This window comes from Halichoerus grypus, chromosome 3, assembly GCF_964656455.1.
Source record: "Halichoerus grypus chromosome 3, mHalGry1.hap1.1, whole genome shotgun sequence".
NCBI lineage: Eukaryota > Metazoa > Chordata > Mammalia > Carnivora > Phocidae > Halichoerus > Halichoerus grypus.
In genome coordinates, this window is record NC_135714.1 from 89,206,431 (window position 1) to 89,220,940 (window position 14,510).

The 14,510-nt window shown below is 36.7% G+C and overlaps 1 protein-coding gene across 1 annotated transcript in view; it reads right to left on the reverse strand.

The window, feature by feature from the left end:
* The window catches only part of COL25A1 (collagen type XXV alpha 1 chain), a 465,144-nt gene that overhangs the window by 404,875 nt on the left and 45,759 nt on the right, over positions 1-14,510 (reverse strand). The window lies entirely within an intron of this gene.

Below are 14,510 nucleotides of genomic sequence, written 5' to 3' on the forward strand. Positions count from 1 at the left end.
ACTTCATCAAAAATCTCTAACATAGTATTAATTATATGTGTACTTAACATTGTAAGTGTTAAGCGCTCAGAAGATGCTATATTTTCCAATATATGTTTATAGCCACACACAGGCCATTTAAATTGTCAAAAAGGGGAGCATCTTTGCCAATCTCAGTATGCCAATCCAAAGGTTCCATTTCAAAAATACTTAATCAAAAAAAAGTTGAAAAGATGGAAAAAGTACATTCAAACGCACTGCTTAAATCAGTAGCACAGAAAAGAAATAGAGATTAGATGACATAGAAATACATTTCTATTACTGAAAATACAAACTTGATGCTGATAAAAATTAAAAGTTAATCAATAAAATTATTCACTCTCACAAGCCAGCGAGAGTTCCTCAATATAACTACTGTTGTTACATACTAATTACATTTCCATATTCAAAAACTACTAAAAATTCATAGTCAAGTCTTATGTGACAAACTAATGTATACATCTTGGAATTCTACAATGTAGAATTTGCAAGATTTAGCTATTATTCAGTTCAACTTCTTCATCTTACATTTAAGACTTAATGATGACCAGCTCAGCTTAAGCCAATCTCAAGCTGCACCACATTCTTATTTGTGGTGTGTGATATTATATATCAAAGAGGGCAAAAATTCACAGAGAAATCCAGGAAAGACAACTGCTGGGAGACAGTGGGTCTTTTTACATGACATGAGGTGTGTGGTCAGGGATGCGATGAAAGAGGTCTATTTGGATGATCACTGTAGCTATTCTTACTTTATTTTTGTAATCTATCATGAATTCCATCCTGACCACCCAAACTAAATGTGATTTTCCAACCAGCTTTATCAGGGTTTATTGAGAGAGACGTCTCTTTATTGCTGAAAGGCAACACGACAGAATGGAAAAGAATTCTCTTGCAATTTGGACAGACCTGGTTTAAACCTCAGTTCTGCCAGTTACTAAAAGTGCAATCTTAGGCAAGTTAGAAACTTGCTGATCTTGTTTCCTTGTGTGCAAAATAAGGAAATTAAATCCTTACACCAAATGGTTGTGTTGTGAAAACTAAACAGGTTAAAATATAAACAGCATCTAACATAGAACTTAGTTATATATGGTTACTCAATACCTGATAGGTCTTTGGCATAGGATAATGTCAAAGAACTCTGAAATCATCACCTCAATTTCTTAGGTTACCAGATGTTACCAAATATCTAAATATGATTGTTGTTGATTTCTGAGGTCATCTAGTTTTATATACAATCAATTTGTAGAGTATGTGAACAAAAAGAAAAAAATATGCCTTGAACTCATAAGTACAAACATCAATACTTTGTCAATAAGGAACAACATGAGCAAGAGAACATATCATAATCCATGCTGACAATTTTTCCCTCTGGGTCTTTGGCACAATATACTCAGAATTCATCATACCCAATTGATTTTCCAACATGGCACATAGAAAAATAAGTAAGATAGGTAAGTATTACTGTTTCAGTCAATAAAAATTACAAGATGACTTTAGATATTGAATAAAAAAAAACACAGATGCTAAGCAATTCTCCTATAATTCCAGATGAAATTTTGATTCACTTTTCGAACATATAGAGTCAATAAAACTTTGTCTTCAACAGATAGACCTTCAGACTAAATTATCCTAATAGCTGCGTCATTGTTTCAAAGCATTTGTGTAGCTAGCAAGAAAGACATCAAGAACCTTGCCCAAGATAATTCCCTAATGTAAGACTGAATTCTCCTTTACTAAAAAAAAAAAAAATCCCTTTCAATTGTTCTGCAATCACATCCATAGGATTTTTTTTTAAGAAATACCCATAGGTAACCTCAGTGACAAATCACGTAATTTGGTCTAGACCAGAGTAACAATGCATTATAAATCAATGTCTCATTTTGCTATAATTGCCTCCTTAAAATAGCTACAATGGGATCAATGTCTCAAATTCTGTTTTATTATACACACATTATTAAAAGCATCAATGACAAAATGCTAACTGAGTAAGGCAGAAGAGCAGCTGGTTCCATGGCTCCATCAAAAGAATGTTCTGAAAACAGTTCAAGAATGTTTGATCTACTTCACAAGGATTCTGTTCTAAAATTTCAAAGCCACATTAAAAAGTGATAATTGCTATCTGCAGTGGAAAAGAGGAAGTCCAAATGTTGGAATTAGGCCAAACATTAGCAACAACTCTCTTTTGGGTACTTAATGAATTTTGCCTTCTTCCTTCCTACCAAATATGGCTTTACCCTACATATTACGAATTGAAGGACCGGGGATGTTTTTATTTCTTTAAGGAAGGCAGAGCTTTTTAAGACTAATCAGCTGTATAGCATTCCGATTCACTTAGCAAGACAGAGGAATGTGCTGCCTAATGAAAATATAATCACTCTCATAATTAAGTACTTAATAAATGTATTAGTTATAATTTTATTTTGAGACTACTAAATCCGTGTTCTCTTTCTTTTGTTCTTTCTTTGTCCATGCATATTAATTACATTTGGGTTTCTTTCTATAGTTACCCTGACTGCCATATTCATTCTGGTTCAACTAGTCCAAAACTATCTCACCTTATGAATATCAGAAAACAGAGACAATTAAAAGATAGTATGTGAATTTTTTTCTTTTCCTGACTATTGAAAGAAATCATATTTAAGTCCGTTTATTGAAGGAAACTCACTGAGCATTGAACAAACACTGGAAGAACGAATTCAAAAACTTACTCAGAATATAGGCTATGTGTGTGACCTATAGGAATGTGGTTCATATTGTTGAGAGTCAATTTATTTATCAGGTAGGAGACAGATAATGATTATAATAATACTGATCCACTTCACCAAGATATTGTGAAGAATGAAGAATAAACAAGCCATCTGACATTACTACATAGTACATGAAGCTCCATTACTCACACTGCAGTGCTCTGCAGTGGGCAATTATAAGCTTCTAGGGGCCAAAGAACATAATGTGCCATACTTAATACCACTTGATAGGTACAACTCTGTCACCCTTTTCCAACTACTGAATAATTCCATGCTTTTCTAATCATACTACCCCTTCCAAACATAACAATGCACTCTTAACAAGCTCCCCAACCTGAGTAACAGAAATGCAACAGATTACTGCTCAGTTTCAAACATACTCCGATTTCCTACTTACTTACTCCTTACAAATTTTTCTCAGTGATGTATCCATAGGGGGCACCTGGGTGGCTCAGCCGGTTAAGCATCTGCTTTTCCCTCAGGTCATGATCTCAAGGTCCTGGGATCGAGCCCCACAAAGGGCTCCCTGCTCAGCAAGGAGTCTGCTTCTCTCTGCCCTACCCCCCCCCCCAACTCATGCTCTCTCTCTCAAATAAATAAAAATCTTTAAGAAAAAAATGATGCATCCATAGCCCCACACAATTTCTTGAAGTAACTTCATTCAAAGCCTTACTATGCTACAGGGGGGAAAAAAAGTGGGTAGAAACCTATTACATAGACAAAAATTTTAATTATTCCATAGTGTGACTAAAGTAAATATTCTTCTTGTATCAAAATGCATTTTGTATCAATAAAGATGAAGGCAAAGCTGAAGACAAGGTGTGGGCAAGAATACTCATTGTCTCCAGTCTTCCCTTTCTGAGTTGTTTTTCTCCTTCAAGACTGTGCCTTCCCCTCATCTAAATTTATTCTCCAGAAGTAACCCTGCCTACAGTGTGGTTGACTCTTCAACATCCATTCCACCTCCAAATGGTCAAGTCAAGCCAACTATGATAATCTCCTCTCCCTTGCCAGCAATTAACATTAGTTTCAGAGAAGAGTTGGTCTACATCAATTTGGTTTGCTCAGAGAAGATAATTCTCCCTCCGTCTCTCTCTCCTGCCCCGCAGCCCGCAATATCCCTTGATGAAAACCAGGAAATACGTTGTTCCACTTGCTGTGGGCAGCCACCTTAGATCACCAGAGAAATTTGCCTCAAAATAAAGGGACACTTACTGGTTCAAGGTATTTAAGGAAATCTCTGCCAAATCATTAGCTGAGCACTAAGCTAACTGAGCCCTTCAGAGGCAGCACATGACAGAGTACTGACCTTACAGAAGTCATTTAGTAAAATCATGAAACAAACAATAAGGTAGGGGTGAAACCCAATCTACGGCACAGATTGTGCAATGAGGTCTTGATTAACCTCTTGTGTGGCACAGATCTTGCAGTTGGGTTCAGATATAATCTTCTCTATGGGAAAACTGTTTATCATTTATTTATGGCAGAGTTATTTCTAGGTATAACCTCATATTTGGCACAGATTGGGCAGTTAGCTCTAGGTATATACTTTTTCTGTGGCACAATCTACACATCCTATGGTATTAGGCACAAGGCTGAATACAGTTTTTGCTTAATGTAACACTGATTTCTTGTATATTGCTTACACTTTGTAGTTACTTCATTTGTATTCTTCATAAAATTACTTGAAGGTAAAATGTTATATCCTATTGTAAAATAACAAGAGCTCAAAAAAATCACCAAAATACAAAAATTTGGATAATGATTGGAGAACTGATTTTCGCCAAAGATTTCTTCACTTTTGTTATATCACTTAAATTAGAAGTTGCAATATGAATCTAAAACATTTAATTTATGAAACATTATGTTACACAAAATGTTTCAAGAATACATCTGTTGGGTATACCTGAAGCTAATATAACACCATACATTAATTATACTGGAATTAAAAAAAACAAATAAATAAAATTTTTAAAAAATATATCTGCTGAATAAAGCAAGAACAATTTAATAAAAAGTTATGATAAATCTTCTCTAAATAAGAGTTATTTTAAATTTTCTGGTTTGCCAGGCATCAGAAGCAGAGATACTGGCAGAGAATATTAGTCCTCAATTGGATGAAACCCAAATCCATTCCCGAAACACCTGTAACCTCCCCAGTTCATTCTTAAAAACTCTCATAAACCTTATGGGTACAACCATAAATGGCCACTTTCCCCATTCAATGCTTTAGGAAGTGAATAAATCATGTTAGGTCTATAAGCCTGGCACAAACAACAGTTGATTGCTAAATACTGTTTATATTGAAAAAGTTATCTCAATCCAAAAAAGACATTTTAATTCTGATTCTCTTCCAAATAACTATTGTTTAGAAATGCCTTGTTATTTATTGTCCTACAACACTTTAAAGTAAGATTTTTTTTGGAACATTCTTTGACTTAATATTTCTCTCTAATGATTTTTACATTTTCTAAAATTGATTTATAGACCATGTTAAAAAGTGGTGGGGGGTGGGAGGGATGGGGTGGCTGGGTGATAGACATTGGGGAGGGTATGTGCTATGGTGAGCGCTGTGAATTGTGTAAGACTGATGAATCACAGACCTGTACATCTGAAACAAATAATACATTATATGTTAAAAAGAAGAAGAAGAAGAAGAAGAAGAAGATAGCAGAAAGGGAAAAATGAAGGGGGGGAAATCGGAGGGGGAGACGAATCATGAGAGACTATGGACTCTGAGAAACAAACTGAGGGTTCTAGAGGGGAGGGGGTGGGAGGATGGGTTAGCCTGGTGATGGGTATTAAAGAGGGCACATTCTGAATGGAGCACTGGGTGTTATACGCAAACAATGAATCATGGAACATTACATCAAAAACTAATGATGTAATGTATGGTGATTAACATAACATAATAAAATTTTAAAAAGCTATAAATATTGGATATTTATCCTTTTTATTGCATTTAGTTCTCAACAAAAATTGATATGGAAGATAGCCAGACTGCAGTGGGCTCTTTTTGCTCCTCCAAAAAATTTTTAATGTAAAAGGAAAAATTTCTATGAACATCATTATAGTTTTAAATTATGTAGAACAATCATTAAAAGTGAAGGAAAAGCTTCAAAGTATTTTAGAAACATGTAAAATAAAGTCTGATAAATAAAATTTTTTAACTAGCAGCTACACTACCAGTTGGTCCGGTGAGCATGCTAAAAAGCTAAGTGAGTGTGATCTGAATCAAGATCAAACAAGAGATATAGTTTACAATATACCCTGTTTCATTAAAATGCTAGATATTACCCCAGCACTCCAGAGGCAGTTCTTTGTTCTCCTTCATGGATATTAGAAAAGCAATATAAACACATTTCTAACATGATCTACACATTACAAAAAAATCAGTGCTGAGACATGAGTGCTCAAATAAATGGCACAGCCAGGGAAATGGAAAGCAAGGGCAATTCATTCATCAGTGGAGATGAATAAAATATCTCATGCCTTAGACATTGTGAAGAATTCTCTCTCAGAACTCAACATATTTGGGGGGGAAATTAGGGTTCACTCAGATGGAACTTTTCAAATGCAAAACTTGTAAGGGTATAAACCTCCAACTAGGGCAGTAAAAAGAGAAATAAAAATTATATGAATAAACAAGGGAGTTACCCAAAGGATTATTTAAAGGCAAGATGGGTAAATTTCCACTCCTATTAATCAGAATGTATACTGGTAAGAGAATGGTGTAATTGCAATTTATGAACCAACTATTCTTGAATCCATCCCATCATTGCTAAGTGAAAATACAGCATCCTTAAACTTTTGAGAAATATACTTCTCATTAATATCTGTCTAAAATTCACCATCCCTCAAAGGCCATTACAAGGGCCACTATCTTCAGCAGACCCACTTCCAACCCTGCCCTTCATCTTGACAATAGTGATTTTTCTCCAATCTTTGAATTCCACATGTAAGGCTATATACATCTTTCTTAGAATATGTTAGTATTTTGCCTTGTATAGTCAGAGGCACAGAAATGTCACAGTTATGAACTGACTCTGCAGACAGACCTGAGTTCAAACTCTAGCATTGTCACTTGAGCTAGTGATTTAACCTCTCTGTGCTTCAGTGTTCTAAGCTGATACATAGGGAGGACAACAGTAACAGCACTTTATAAGGTCACTGCAAGAATTAAATAATATACTTAAGTTGTCTGCCTAGTAGTTTGGCAGTCTATTAGGTTCAACCACTACTACCATCTTGTGATCACTTATACATCTTTTTATCCTATATTAAATTATAAATCCTTTCTGAAACAAGCAGAGTATGAAAAAATAATTCCTTGAGTACTCATTTGCTTCCTTAAAATCAATTTGCTATTATTTGCTAATCTGAGTGGAGATTAATTCTTCCAAAACAGTGTACAATGCCTCCCATGTTTGTTTTTTGAATAAGTGTTTACTACCTTAGTATTCATGTCCCCAGCCTTTCAGTAGAAAAAATAAGCAAAAGTAAGGAAGACTTTTCTGTTTTTGTTTTCCATCTATAAATTTAAAGGCTTGAGCTACATCATCTCTAAGATATCTTTCAATTCTCATATTCAAGAAACCTGTAACACCCATTGGAACCAAATCATTCTTGTTCTATGCTGAAGCTACTCCTTTTGAATTTTGCCAACATTCTTTGCCTTCTTGCTTCAATTCCCCCTTTCCAAAATGTGATCTCTGTGGTTTGTATTTTCTAGAGTGCCATGTTACTTCACTTTCCCTTTTGTCCAATCCCTAAAACAACAGATACATTGTCATAATCTTCAAGATCTATTGCTAAAAACTGTATTAAGTCATATATATAGGGAGGGTGATCTTGTTTTCTAGAAGGTTTCTGAATACATCATCATTAAATCACCTGTTAGCCACTTAATGGGAAACCTTTAGAGGAAACAGGGCATATGCTAACTCAAATCTGTGAAATATTTGCCTAGCAAAAAATATTTGGCCTGAGGAAGAAATGACTCATATAAACATCACCAGTTTTCACCTTGGCACTCCTTTAGTCCCCAAGTCCTTCTGAGCTTACAGATGGTCTTAATTAAAAACAAGTAGTTTCTAATTTACAACACAGGAAACATTTAGAATTTGTTGTTGAAGTAGAGTTAGTGGAACCTAGTAACCCCAATCTCACCCCCAGACAACTACCTCCATGACTTTAATTCATTTGTACAGATTCTTGATGTGTTCATAAGTCTCTTTTATTACAAGTATAATATACTTCTATTGCACTTTTTTTAAAGAAAGAGTTGACAGACACCATATCAAGTCTTATCTTTTTTTCACCTTGTGTCCTTGAGTTGTGTCAAGCTTGTGATGGGAGCTGACTACAAAGACAAGAGGCCTGAGTCTAGAATACTAATGGCTGATGGCTTCCATCTTTCATATAGGCTACGTTCTCTAACTGTGACACCAGTGTCCAGAACCTTTACAAAGTGCAATACTGCTTGTTTTGCACACAGTTGTGTGCTTGTCACCTAGTTTTTCCTACAAACAGTCCAATAGCTGCTGTTTCACAGCCACGTTTCCTCAGCTTGGTATCATTTGTGTAACAAGAAGTCAATTCCACCAACAACTGTCTTTAATAGCCTATTCTGCTTGAAAATCTTTAGCCTCTTTTTTTTTTGAAAGGCAAACCCTAACATTGGAATAATAAATGTCCTTAACCCGTATGCACTCCACTTCACTCCCTGCAATAAACACACACACCAACACACAATTTGTCAAAGTTTGTCAAGAGGTGAGGGGATGAGGTTGAAGGTCAAATTAAGAATGGTAGTTTTACCGTCTGGGAAACTAGCCAATACTAGTGTTCATAAGATGAAGCCTGAATTGGACAGGGCTTATGATATTATCCCAGTAGACCAGAAGTTACATACTATGTTTCAATGATTCCTCCCTGTTACTTAAAACTCACATTCTATGTAAAACTTGATATTGACATTTTTGCATTTAGATACTCACAGTTTTATAAGACTAAATGGAAGTAATTGGCTTTTTTATTTTACTAAAGCTTTCTTAATGCTTTTATTTCCAAAGTCTGAGGAGTTCTTTATGCAAAATAGTTATTCATTATTAACTTAGCAAATGTACTTGTATTTATTTTATTAAATTAAAAAAATTTTTCTCTAGGTAGTTTTCAGGATCTTTAAAAACTTCAATTTCTCAATATTAACCATCTACTTAAAATATTCTTTCCACTAATAGTTATATTCATAAACTAAATAAAATTTTTCAAGGTAGGAAGAGAAAATAGGAACTAGAAGGAGTATGGACTTAAAATTAAGCCTTCATCTCTTTTTGACCCCATGAGTTGCCATACCATCAACACACGTGGAAGAAATCGTTCTGTGAACTTGGAAGGTCTAAGAACCAATTCAGCTTCTGGGATGAAAGGGGCCACTGGGTGCAGCTGTAACTCTGCCAACAGCTTTGCAGGATCAGATAATTACTCTTTATTTTAAAAGTAACAGTTTTTTAAAACCTGTACCCAATTTGTAAGGTTCAAATTTAACTCTACTAAGATGGAGAAGAGCCACAAAGATGATTAAAGGGTTGGAAAGTAATATGTAGGGGAAAGATTAAAGAACTGAGATTACTGCGCGTGGTGAAGGGAAAACTGATGGATGATATAATAACATTCTTAAGGTATTTGGTCAGTTATTCCATTGACCAACTGCTTTCTACCTTCAATGAGGACAGAACCAAAGAAAATAGAAAGTATGATGGACTTAGGTTAGATCTAAGAAAGATTTCTCAGAAAATAAGGCTGTTTAATACTGGAATGGACTATCCTCTCCAAAAGTCCTCACATCTGACATAGATGACCATCTTCCCGGAGTTGGTAGTTGTAGTGTTAATGGAAGGTGGGAGAATAAATCCTCTCATGCCTCTTTTAAAGCTATGAAATCTAGGATTTGATTTGATTTGATTATTTTTGACAGAGAAAGAGTTGGGGGGAAGGGCAGAGGAAGAGGGAGAGAGAGAGAATCTTGGAGCCAGATGCAGGGCTCAGTCTCACTACCCAGTGATCATGACCTGAGCTGAAATCAAGAGTCGGATGCTCAACTGACTGAGCCACCCAGGTGCCCCTAAAATCTAGGATTTTGAGTCAGATTCTCTTACATCTATTTTAATACACAAAATTACATATGTAAAAAGTTAGAAGTCAAAATTGAAACAGGTCTGGAAGATAGACACTCTTTCCCATATAAAGGATTCTCAGGCCTTACACAAAGCTGCCCTGGACTACAGTAAACCCCTCCTTTGTTGGTCTTACAAGCATACAAAAACACTAGCCTCTTTACCTAGCCTAGAATAAGCATTAGGATATAAGAAGAAAAGAAACAGAAGCAGATTTTTTTCCTCATCATGAAAACTAGCCCTCCCTAGGTCAAAGTAAAAAGGACATGCACAATGGAAAAGCGTAGTTTCTATACTGTGGACTATATTTTTTCCTTTTTTCAGTATCTTACTACCCAATGAAATACTAAGAGAAACAGGAAAATAAAATCTGTAAAGTTCACAAAATTTATCAGAGAAAGTGCTGTGTCACCTTGTAGGCCTTTCTATGATTATTTTTCATTTAAATGTACTCATATGATCACACTGTTCCCTTTCTATTGCAGTAATTTGCAACAATTTTAGAGGACTTTACAAAGTGGATGAAAAGTAGTTGAGGCATCTGCAATTCAAGGCATTTAAACCTTAATTCACAGAGAGCAACCCTGAGAATAATTACCAGGGTCTCCTCATTTTCTGCTACACTGCTCATGAAAGACATGCCATCACTGTTTTTGAAAAAAATACCACAGATGCAATATTTTTAGAATTGTTATCATTTCTCACTTGAGTGATTCAATAACTGTAGCACTTGTTTATGGTCCCCAAAAGAGCTTACATAACTAAACATATACAATTATAGGCACTCAAAATTAAGTGTCTTAGGCAATTCATCGCTTTACAGAGTATTTGATGAAGGGCATGAAAGAAATCTTTTAAAATTGGCTTCCCAGAAATTCATAAGCCCATGATAATATAATGCACAAAAATGTGTGAGCCTTGAGAAATTTTTTTTGGCATTGTGATTTGTCCATTTGGTATCTTTATATTTTATAATCTCTATTCAAATAGCTACAAGCTCAAAATCACTTAATTAACTTGATACTTTATGTTATCTGATTTAAAAAACTGAACTTCACCATTTCTTAATATGACTCTAATATGGACACAGATAAGACAAAATATAAAAGTTCAGTTACTATCATATCTTAGGAAGAGGTTAGATGAATATATTATATAATTTATCATCCTGAGATACTTTTGAAAGTGAAGAGGGTTCTATTAATAATTAAACCATAACAGCAGATGGAAACTAGAATTGTCCTAGGCAAACCAGGAAATATGGACACCCCTATCATAGAGCAACATGATCCAGTCTGTGATAGCCAAACACAGAAGCCTGCAAGATCTCCAGGGACTTGGTCCTCTGGGTTGGAACTGCTATGCAGGAGATAATTAACTGGTATGAAGGACTGGGGAGAAAGTTTATTTTGAAGGTCAAAGAATGTACCAAAAGGCCACCCCAGAGAAGCCAACAATGATGGAGGCCTAGCCTGAAATAACAGACATGTCCTAGCATATGTGTGTAGCACAGTGATGGGCAAAGAAAAGGCAGGAAAAACTCAGACCTTCAGGGAAGCCAATCAGCAAGCAGCAGGTTTGACTGGAGTTCAAGAGCTGGTCCCATTCATCCACTGTACAAATATTAAATGAACACCTACTATGTTAACCCTGACTACAGGGACTGAGAAACCAACAGAGGGTATTGGATAAAAACACAGTACATGATAAGTTACCAAATCTACAGCACAAAATAAGGATTCAATCTAAAAGTAAAAGAGAAGCTTTATCTTAAGAACTATGCCCATGACGGGTGCCTGGGTGGCTCAGTTGGTTAAGTGACTGCCTTCGGCTCGGGTCATGATCCCAGGGTCCTGCTCTGCGGGGAGCCTGCTTCTCCCTCTCCCTCTGCCTGCCACTCCCCCTGCTTGTGTTCTCTCTCTCTCTGTCAAATAAATAAATAAAATCTTTAAAAAAAAAAAAAAAAGAACTATGCCCATGGGGAGGGAAGGTATGCAGAGGCTGGGCCTGACAGCTACTGTTGTTTTTTAACAGATGATCCTGTAGTCGTGTTTTATTAAATAACAAAAAATATTTTGCTGAAAAATGAAAATGAAAAGAAAATATTTCCCACAGGGGAAAGCAAGTAAAGAGAGATCAGCCCAGGGGTGCGTGGGTGGCTCAGTTGGTTAAATGTCTGCCTTTGGTTCAGGTCATGATCCCAGGATCCTGGGATGGAGCCCTACATCGGGCTCCCTGCTCAGTGGGGAGTCTGCTTCTCCCTCCCCCTCTGCCCCTACTCCCGCTTGTGCATGTGCAAACGCGCGCGCTCTCTCTCTCTCTCAAATAAATAAATAAAATCTTTAAAAGAGAGAAGAGGAAGAGAGAGATAAGCCTGAAAAGATAGGAAGGAGCCCAATCATGGAAGGCTCTGGAAGTCAGGTAAGGAAAGACAAAGTGAAGTCAATTAATGTTTTTCTATAGCAAAGCAGGTAGCAATTACAACCAGCTCAAAGACTATCAAAGGAACCTACAAGGGGTAATATGGGCCTGAGCTAGGGCAGATGTAATGCTGTTTAGGTACAATTGCAGGGACTTTAAAACTAATGAATAGGAAAATCACATGAAAGGAAGACTGGAATATTGTCAATTACAAAAAGCCAGTAGGTGGCTAGCAGGGAGGAGCAAATTCAGCAGATGCAGTTAATCTTAGACATGCTAAATATGAGGGGAAACTAAGGCATTCTGCAGGATAACCACCAGGTAGGTAAAAACGTGGGCTTCAGCTCAAAAGATCAGAACTGAAAGCAAAGATATGGGATTCATCTGAACATATGACACCAAGAGAAAGAATATAAAGACCTAAGAGATGAGATCCAAGTAACAAATCATGAGGTACTGTCACCGAGCGTAAGACTGGGTGACACTTAAATCACTGGGTAGTGAGATTTTAAGTGTCTTAGGCAATTCATCACTTTACAGAATATTTGATGAAGGGCATGAAAGAAATCTTTTAAAATTGGCTTCCCAATTTTAAATCTTTTAAAATTGGCCGAAGGAAGAGGATCTAGAAGAGAGAGATCAGAGAAAGAAGAGACTCAAGAGTTGACTGTCACAGAAGCCAAGGGAAAGAACATTGACAGAGACAATACAGTCAACAGAGTCAGATGCCAAAAGAGTTGAAAAGAATGAGAACTGAGAACAAGCCATCTTATTCCCCAGTCAAGGTAATATGTGAGAATATTTTGCCTGCCACACAACCCTATATATATTTACTGTTAGATTATAAATACTTTTATTCCCTAGTCCTTGGCCAGGGTAATTTGAAACCTTTTATTCTTCATCTAGCTTGATCAAAGTTATGATTAATCGAAAGATGATTAATATTTCCCTTTCTCAGACTCTCATCATTTCTATCATTAAACATGTATATATTCAACTTTGGCAAAGGTTTACTTTGCTGACAAGTGCGTCCAGCATATATCTTGATTCTACATGGAGGTTGAAACCTTCATTTGTTACCTGGGCAGTTGTGTTGGACAAGTCCCCTGCGCCACCTACTCTTTCAATTAGCCAGCAGTAAAGGCGCATGAATCTCGAATGGCACTGTATTAGGTTCTGCACTATACCTGCCTCCAGGAAAACAGCATTTCAGAGCTGTCCCACAAAAAATTATCAGCATCTCTTTAGCCTCATAATTGGCTTGAAAATAAGTATCCCTCAGGCGCCTGCATGGCTTAGTCAGGTAAGCGTCTGCCTTCGGCTCAGGTCATGATCCCAAGGTCCTGGGATTGAGTCCCAAGTCGGGCCCCTTGCTCAGTGGGGAGCCTGCTTCTCCCTCTACCTCTGCCTGCCACTCCCCCTGCTTGTGCTCTCTCTCTCTCTCTCACTCTCTCTCTGTGTCAAATAAATAAATTAATTAAATTAAATTTAAAAAAAAAAGAAAATATTTATCCCTCAATCTCCACCCATGCAATGCAATAAAGCCAAGCCAGAGCACCAGCCCCACCCCCTCCACACACCCCCAGCTGCTGGGCTACTCCTCCTCTCATTCCCTGCAGACGATCATCTGCTTGTCAGACATCGATCCAGCTCTCTGGGGAACAGCTGATCAGTGAGGGATGGGTGAAATAGCCACCAAGCAGCTGCACCATTTTTCTGGGACAAAGCATGATGGCTAATGTTTATGAGAGGATGAAATGTGGGAAAACTAAAGCCCTTGATAAGTGCAGAAGCACTGCTTAAGTCAGCACCTGGGTAAAAATTTTCCAATTACTTTTCTGACAGTACTCCTATCAGGAAGATAGTTGGCTAGTAGCATACAATTAACTATGAGGTTTGTGCACTTATTATGCATACATCTATTGAACACCTACTAGGTGCCAGAATTTGTAGTAAGAACTAGATATTTTAGCCACCTTTACTAATTCCTATATATGATGGAAAGTATCCAGAAATATCTTCCTTTTGTTCAAATCCAGCCTGACATTTAAGAGTCTAGCTCAAATACCAGGTCCCCTAGAAAGGTTTCCTGAAGTCTCCCAGGAAAAAGTAACAACTCTTTTCTCTAAATTCTCACAGCACT